Genomic DNA, 7,499 nt, shown 5'->3' with positions numbered 1-7,499 from the left:
CTTGCCAATGAATGCCCTGGCCTTCTTGGAGATGCTCTTCTTGTGATATGAAGGCTTGGAGGATTTTGATGATGAGGATTTTGTGGATTTCTTCTTTTTCTTCGTATCATCAGAACTGTAATCCTTGTATTTCTTCTTCTTTGATTCGCTTTCCCATTGAGGACAATCTTGAATGAAATGTCCAGGTTTCTTGCATTTGTGACAGAGCCTCTTCTTGTAGTCACTGGATGAGGAATCATTGCTCCTTGAGGATCTTCCAAGGCGACCACGTCTTGAGAACTTTTGGAACTTCTTCACGAGCAGAGCCAGATCATGGCGCAGTTCTTCAGGATCACCAAGGCTGCTACCAGAGTCTTCATCTTCGGACTCAGATACTGCCTTGGCCATCAGTGCACGGATTCTGCCATAGCTTGAACCATAGAGATCTCTCTTTTCAGCAAGTCGGAACTCATGAGTATTTAGCCTCTCGAGAATATCAGCGGGATCAAGTGACTTGTAATCAGCACGTTCTTGTATCATCAATGCCAGAGTGTCAAATGAGGAATCAAGCGATCTCAGCAATTTATTCACCACCTCATGGTCAGTGATGTCAGTGGCACGAAGTGCTTGAAGCTAATTTGAGATGTTAGTGAGGCGATCGAAGGTTTGTTGAACATTTTCATTATCGAGTCTTTTGAAGCGGTTGAAGAGATTGCGAAGAATATCAACTCGAGAGTCACGCTGAGTTGAGACTCCTTCATTCACTTTGGACAACCTGTCCCAGATAAGCTTCGCTGTTTCCAAAGCACTCACTCTGCCATACTGTCCTTTGCCCAGATGGCCACATATAATATTCTTCGCTTGAGAGTCGAGTTGCTTGAATCTCTTCACATCGACAGCATTTAGAGAAGGTGTGACTGAGGGAACACCATTTTCCACAACATACCAGAGATCGTTATCAATTGTTTCAAGATGCATTCGCATCTTATTCTTCTAGTAGGGGTAGTCCGTCCCATTGAAGGTAGGACACCCAGCAGAGACCTTGATCATACCTGCGGTCGACATAACTAAAACTCCAGGCGGTTAAACCAAAATCACACAGAACAAGGGAGTACCTTGCTCTGATACCAATTCAAAGTGCGTTATGTCGACTAGAGGGGTGGTGAATAGGCGATTTTTACGAAATTCTTCACTGAGGAATTTGCCGGTGAGGAAATTCCTTAGCGAAGAACTAGTAGCAGCGGAATAAGTACTCAAAAGTAAACATAACAGAATACAAGCATAGTCATCATGATAAAATGAAGACAGGCACAGAGTACATGAAGCATAATCATAGGATAACATAGGACGAAGACAAACAGACTGAAGAAATTGAACTGAGGAAATTGAGAAAGTCTTCAGTCAAAGTCTTCAAACACAGATATGAACAAACACACATCACAGTTATGAGGAAATGAAAGAGTTGAGGAAATAGAACCAGTAAGCTCGGTGAAGACAGTGATTTGGTAGACCAGTTCCAACTGCTGTCTCAGTTGTACGTCTGGTTGGAGCGGCTGAGTATTTAAACTCGAGGACACACAGTCCCAGACACCCAGTCAAGGACACTTAGTCCAAGACACCCAGTCGTCACCGTATTCTCTTTAAACTAAGGTCACACAGACCTCGTCCAATCACAAGTGGTAAGTCTTCAGGCGACTTCCAAACCTTCACAAACTTTGTCACTTGGCGATCCACAATTCCTCTTGGATGCTCTAGACCATGACGCCTAACCGTCTGGAAGAAGCACGGTCTTCAAAGGTAACAAGCGTCGGATCCACTCAGGATCAATCTCTTTAGTGATGCTCAATCACTTGGGGTTTGTAGGTGTTTGGGTTCTGGGTTTTTGGTTTTTGATTTTTCCTCACTTGATGATTTTCGCTCAAAGTCCTCGAAGGATGGGTTGCTCTCAAATGACAAGTGTCAGTTTCTCTCGGAGCAGCCAACCAGCTAGTGGTTGTAGGGGGCGGCTATTCATAATATAGGGAGCAGCCCGACATGATAAGACATAAATGCCCTTCAATGAAATGACCGTTAGGTGGATAGATATTTTGGGACAGCTGGCACATAGCACAGCAACGGTCGGAATTTTGAGTAGAAAAATCCTCAGGGCTATCATGTTCCTCACTCTGTAGGCAATCCGCACTGGCGAAATCCTAAACCTCAGTCAGGACAAATTCCTCAGAGACCAGAAGAACTTCGTCTCTGTCACTTAAGAAATTGACTGATTTGTAAGAGATTTCCAATGGCTTCACTCGAAGGGATTGGTAGGTGTAGGATTTTGAGTTGAGCATCACATGGAAATTTTTCCTTAGTATTTCCTCGAACCCCTTTAATAGTACGGTGTTTCCTATGACTCAAGAAAGAGAAAATGAAACTACAAAAACAAAAGTATTCTCGCTTCATGTTCCTCGAAAGAATACCAGGTCTTCAAGGTCACACCAATTTCTTCACTTTCAAAGTCTTCAGAAAGTCTTCAGAATACCAAAGTCTTCAGTCGAAGATATTCATTTTTAGGGGTCGACTTTTCCTGTAAATACCAAACTCCTCATAGACTTATAGACATGTGTACACTCACACACGCATTAGTCCCTTAACCCATAAGTCTTCAATACACCAAAATCACTAAGGGGCACTAGATGCACTTACACCTAGACAATATATGTGCTTTATGGGAAGATTTGGAACATTAATGGAGAAAGTAAAATTGCAACCCAATTTGCAATTTAACTTAAAAGGTCGAAAAGGAAAGGATAGGAGGTTGAGCCGGGTAAGGGAAGAGTTGAAGAGTAGTGCAATTGTGTTATGGGTGATTCCAAGTTAATGGAATATTTTATAATAGCTCCCTAAATACTAGGAGGATATGTTATAAAGAGAACTCACCATGTGAATTCCCTCAATTTAAATGGATCAAAGATCCATGCCATTTATTTAGTTGAGATGCAAAAGATTTATGACATGATGACATGATGCCATGCACATGATGCAATGCAACACGCAAGCAAAAACAAATCACACAACGAAACTCGGAAAACATGGAAGGCGTCTGAAGCTCTGGTCTTGGGCGTCACAACCCATATAGACACCTAATCGGACCGGGCTGATTCTTATCCACGTCAGCTTGCCACGCCGGAATCCTACGTGGCTTGGGGAGGCTGCTAGTGACCAAAATTTTGGTCGAAGAACCAACGACCTTTTACATATCACAGAGCAGGTCGTTAATTTCAGTTTACGACCGCCAGCTTTTGACCTTCTGTTTTTGGTCACAAAAAGGTCGTAAATGAAAAACAATGACCTTTCAGTGACCAATAGTGATGGTTGTAAGTTGACATATTTCTTGTAGTGGGTAGGGCTGCGGGGCGTCGTACGCGCTGTAGCCAGAGGCGCCGTAAGCGCCGTAGGGGGACGCGGCGGGCGGGGCGGGGGCCCGTCGTAGGCGCCATGTGTGAGGCGGGGCGGGGGCCGAGGATGCCCGGGGCGGGGGGTCGTGGCACTGGCATGTTGTATGCATGTACGACCCCCGTCCAAGGGTTGTAGCCGACGGCCCAAGGCGGAGGGGGCTGCTGTCCACCGTAGCGGGGCTGGGAGGGTTGGCCACCGCCACCACCGCCACCTTTACCTCCTCCTTGAAGCTGACCACCGCGACCGCGGCGATTGTTCCCGCCGTTCCCACTGTTGTGCGCTGGTTGGGGCGGCTGCGGTGCCGGGGCGTGGGGGGCAGCAGGTGTGGAGCGGCAACTGGAGGGCGAGGCGCCGATGGTGGTGTAGAGGCGCCGTGGGAGAGGCCGGTGGCGAGGGCGGTGTGGGTAGCACGGGTGCGGAGGTGCTTCATCCGCCGCTCCTCAGGACGAAGATAGGCCACCGCCTCCTCGTAGGTGGGGTTGGCCATGAGGGTGAGGTTGGACGCACCGTTACTGAAGTCCTCGTTGAGGCCGGCGGTGAGCGTCGAGAGGAGAAGCTCGTCTCCCACCTTGAACCCGATGTCGTTGAGCTCGTCAGAGAGGGTCTTGAGCCGGAGACAGTAGGCGTCGATGGTGGAGTCGTTCTGGTGACATCCAAAAAATTCCTGCTGCAAGAAAACAATCCGTTGAAGCTTGTTGTCGGTGAAGAGGCCATTGATCTTGGTCCACACCGTGTAGGCATCATCCCCATCGCGCACGACGGTGTGGAAGATGTCCGGCGAGACGGTGAGGAACACCGGATGAGGGTGGTGTCGATGGCCAGCCAGTTGGCGTCGTGGTTGCCGGCGAAGAAGTTGGAGAGGCCGTCCACATGATCACGAAGATTGTACTCATGGAAGAGAAGGTTGAAGTAGGTTTTCCAGGCATAGTAGTTGGCGGAGGTGTGGGAGAGGGTGATGGGAACGTGATCGGAGAGGAGGATGTTGCGGATGTCGGCGGCAAGGGGCTCTTCGGGTTCGGTGCCATAGGAAGAGTCAAATGGGTTGCTTGGACCGGAGGAGGCGGATCGAGCTGATGGCAGCAAGGTGGTTTGGCGGAGCGGGTGGAGCGGCGGTTCGGGTGGAGTGGCGCGGGTGTAGGGTTCGGGAGGGGGAGGGGAGGCGGCTCGGGTAGGGTTAAGGGGATCGGGAGGGAGAGGGGAGGCGGCTCAGGTAGGGTTTAGGGTTTGGGAGGGCGGCAGCTTGGGGTGGTGGCGGCGCGGGTAGGGCTCGGGAGGAGAGCGGGGCGGCGTGGTGAAGGAGGGACGCGGCGGGGAGGGAGGAGGCGCGACGGCAGGGGTGCGGCGGCGGCTAGGAGAGGCGACGGCGGCGCGGCTAGGAGGGATCGAGGGTTTAGGCTGATGCCAGGTAGAGGAATAGGATGCAACTCAATCAATACAGCATCCTCCATGGTGAAACATGCATTCCCCATGCCTCCATGTACGTTTAGCTTTGGTAGGATGGTGGAGGGACAGAGGTCATCAGTCTGCCTAGTTTTTTGAATTTCGATCTCCCGGCCGGCATCTTTCTCTCCAAGTTGGTGCGCCAAGGTCAGAGACAAAGTGCTTCGTGCTTCCTATTGTCAGAGATTCCCCCCATATCTCTCTGCTCCTTTCAGCCCCCATTTGCTTCGCCTGCCCGAATTCAGCATTCCGAGCAATTATTCGCATTTGCATTCTGCAGAAGAGTGCTTCTGGCTGCTGAATTATTGAGCACACAATTAAGGGAGGCCATGTGCCGGAGAGCAAAATGTACCACTGGCTGCTGGTTTCAGTTGTGGTTTGCTAGTGTCCTCGGTTCCATGGCTGCTTCCTGTTGGTGTTTCTTCTATCTCAACAAAATTAGTTTCATTCTTTGCCACGAAAGCTACTGTTGAACGAGAAAATTTGGCTCCGATTGGAGCAATATTCCATTTTCTTTGTGAGGTAACATCATACATTCAAGCCGGCAGGGTGGGCGTGGGGATAGATAAGAAAGAACGGGAAACATCTGCGCGGAAAATGGTCCTGTGAGTGGCCGTCCATGCATGCATGGAATGTACCGATGAAAGTGATGTGCTGCTACCTACCGGGAGTGTGCTTCTCTTCTGATTTAGACACGGAAGAAGCTGTGCGCACCACGTGAAGCCGTCCATGTACGTATAGGGATTTGTGCGGTGGTTGAACTACTTAAGCATGTGCAGTGCAAACAATAGTACGTAGTACGTGTGGTGACTACACAAGCTTGACGAGTATGTTGTATGTCATCAGTTCTGCTCTTCTCAGGCATGCTGATTAATCCTTGTCCAGAAACCACATACAAAGAACATTGCATTTTTGATGCAAACTCTGCTGTGGCTCCAGCTCCATTTTGCAATCAAAAGCCACGGTATCCTCAACGGGTTCTGAAAAGCACATGATGAACCCTGCATCCCCCATGCCTCCTGTACGTTTAGCTTTGGCGGGAAGGAGGAGGGTCAGATTTCAGTCTGCCTGGCTATTTGACATTCGATCTGGCGGCCGTTGGTGCGCCAAGGTCAGAGACAAGTGCTTCCTCCCTATTGTCAGAGATTCCCCCATATCTCTCTGCTCCTTTCAGCCTCCATTTGCTTGGCCTGCCCGAATTCAGCATTCTGAACAATTATTTGCATTCGCATTCTACAGAAGAATACTTCTGGTCTGGCTGCTGAATTATTGAGCACACAAATTAACGGAGGCCATGTGCCGGAGAGCAAAATGTGCCACTGCCTGCTGGTTTCAGTTGTGGTTTGCTAGTAGCCTCCTCGGTTCCATGGCTGCTTCCTTTTGGCGTTTCTTCTCTCTCAACAAAATTAGTTTCATTCTTTGCCGGGAAAGCTACTGTTGAACGAGATAATTTGGCTCGGCTTGGAGCAATATTCTCTTTTCTTCTTGAGATAACATCATTCCAGCCGGCGGGGTGGGCGTGGGGATATAACGAGCCACAAACATCCACGCGGGAAATGGTCCCGTGAGTGGCCATCCATGCATGCATGGAAATGGTACCGATGAGAGTGATGTGCTGCTACCTACTCCTGGGAGTGTGCTTCTCTTCCGATTTAGACACGGAAGAAGCTGTGCGTACCACGTATAGGGATTCGTGCGGTGGTTGAACTACTTAAGCATGTGCAGTGCAAACAACAGTATACGTAGTACGTGTGGTCCTCATACGGATTTCACTACTATCTTAATTAGCTTATGGAACTGTACATTTGGCTCTTGCTCATGGATGGATGTTGCTGCGTTGGAGAAGAAATAGTAATTTAATTTACTCAGGTCAAATATTCCCTCCGTCCCAAAATTCTTGTCTTATATTTTTCTAAATACATTAGATATATCCGTATCTAGACGAATCTAAGACAAAAATTTTGGGACGGAGGGGTACTATGCTAATTCATTTTGTCGGAAATGTACTCGCTCTCTAAAGAAATATAAGACCAGTGGTCTAAATGATCCTATATCGAGTGGTTATTCCCTGCGGTAGAAAGCGGGGCTTCTGCAGAGTCATCACTAGAGGCGCGTACAGATTTTTCTCCATGTGCTCTGCACCCTACCAACACCATTGAGTTTATTGCAAGGAAATAAAATGCGGTCTATCTGTCGGCCGAATGAACGACAAAGGGGGGAGGGTTGATGAGATGCATTTTCACGGCAACTAGGTGCTACTACACAGTCTACACTCTACCATATAAGATCAACTAAGGGTGCATCGTCATGGGTGTCGAACAAATGTCAACATAATAAGAGGAGCATACATTACACACGGTGTTTGGAGATCACCAGACACTAGTACACTGGTAGAAAAAGGGTCTGTAGTTCCGGTTCGTAAGGGCCTTTTTTCCTGTTCTGGAACCGGGACTAAAGGGTCGGTACTAATGACCTGTCCCTTTAAGTACCGATTCAATCCAGAACCGGGACAGATGGGCCTCCACGTGGCCTGTGCGCGGAGCCCAGGCAGGAGACCCTTTGGTCCCGGTTGGTGGCACCAACCGGGACCAATAGGCATTCACGCGTCAGCATTTTTGTGGCTGGGGTTTTTGTTTTTTTCT

The sequence above is a fragment of the Triticum dicoccoides genome, chromosome 7A, assembly GCF_002162155.2.
Source record: "Triticum dicoccoides isolate Atlit2015 ecotype Zavitan chromosome 7A, WEW_v2.0, whole genome shotgun sequence".
NCBI classification, from domain to species: Eukaryota; Viridiplantae; Streptophyta; class Magnoliopsida; order Poales; family Poaceae; genus Triticum; species Triticum dicoccoides.
This window is presented reverse-complemented; position numbering follows the sequence as displayed.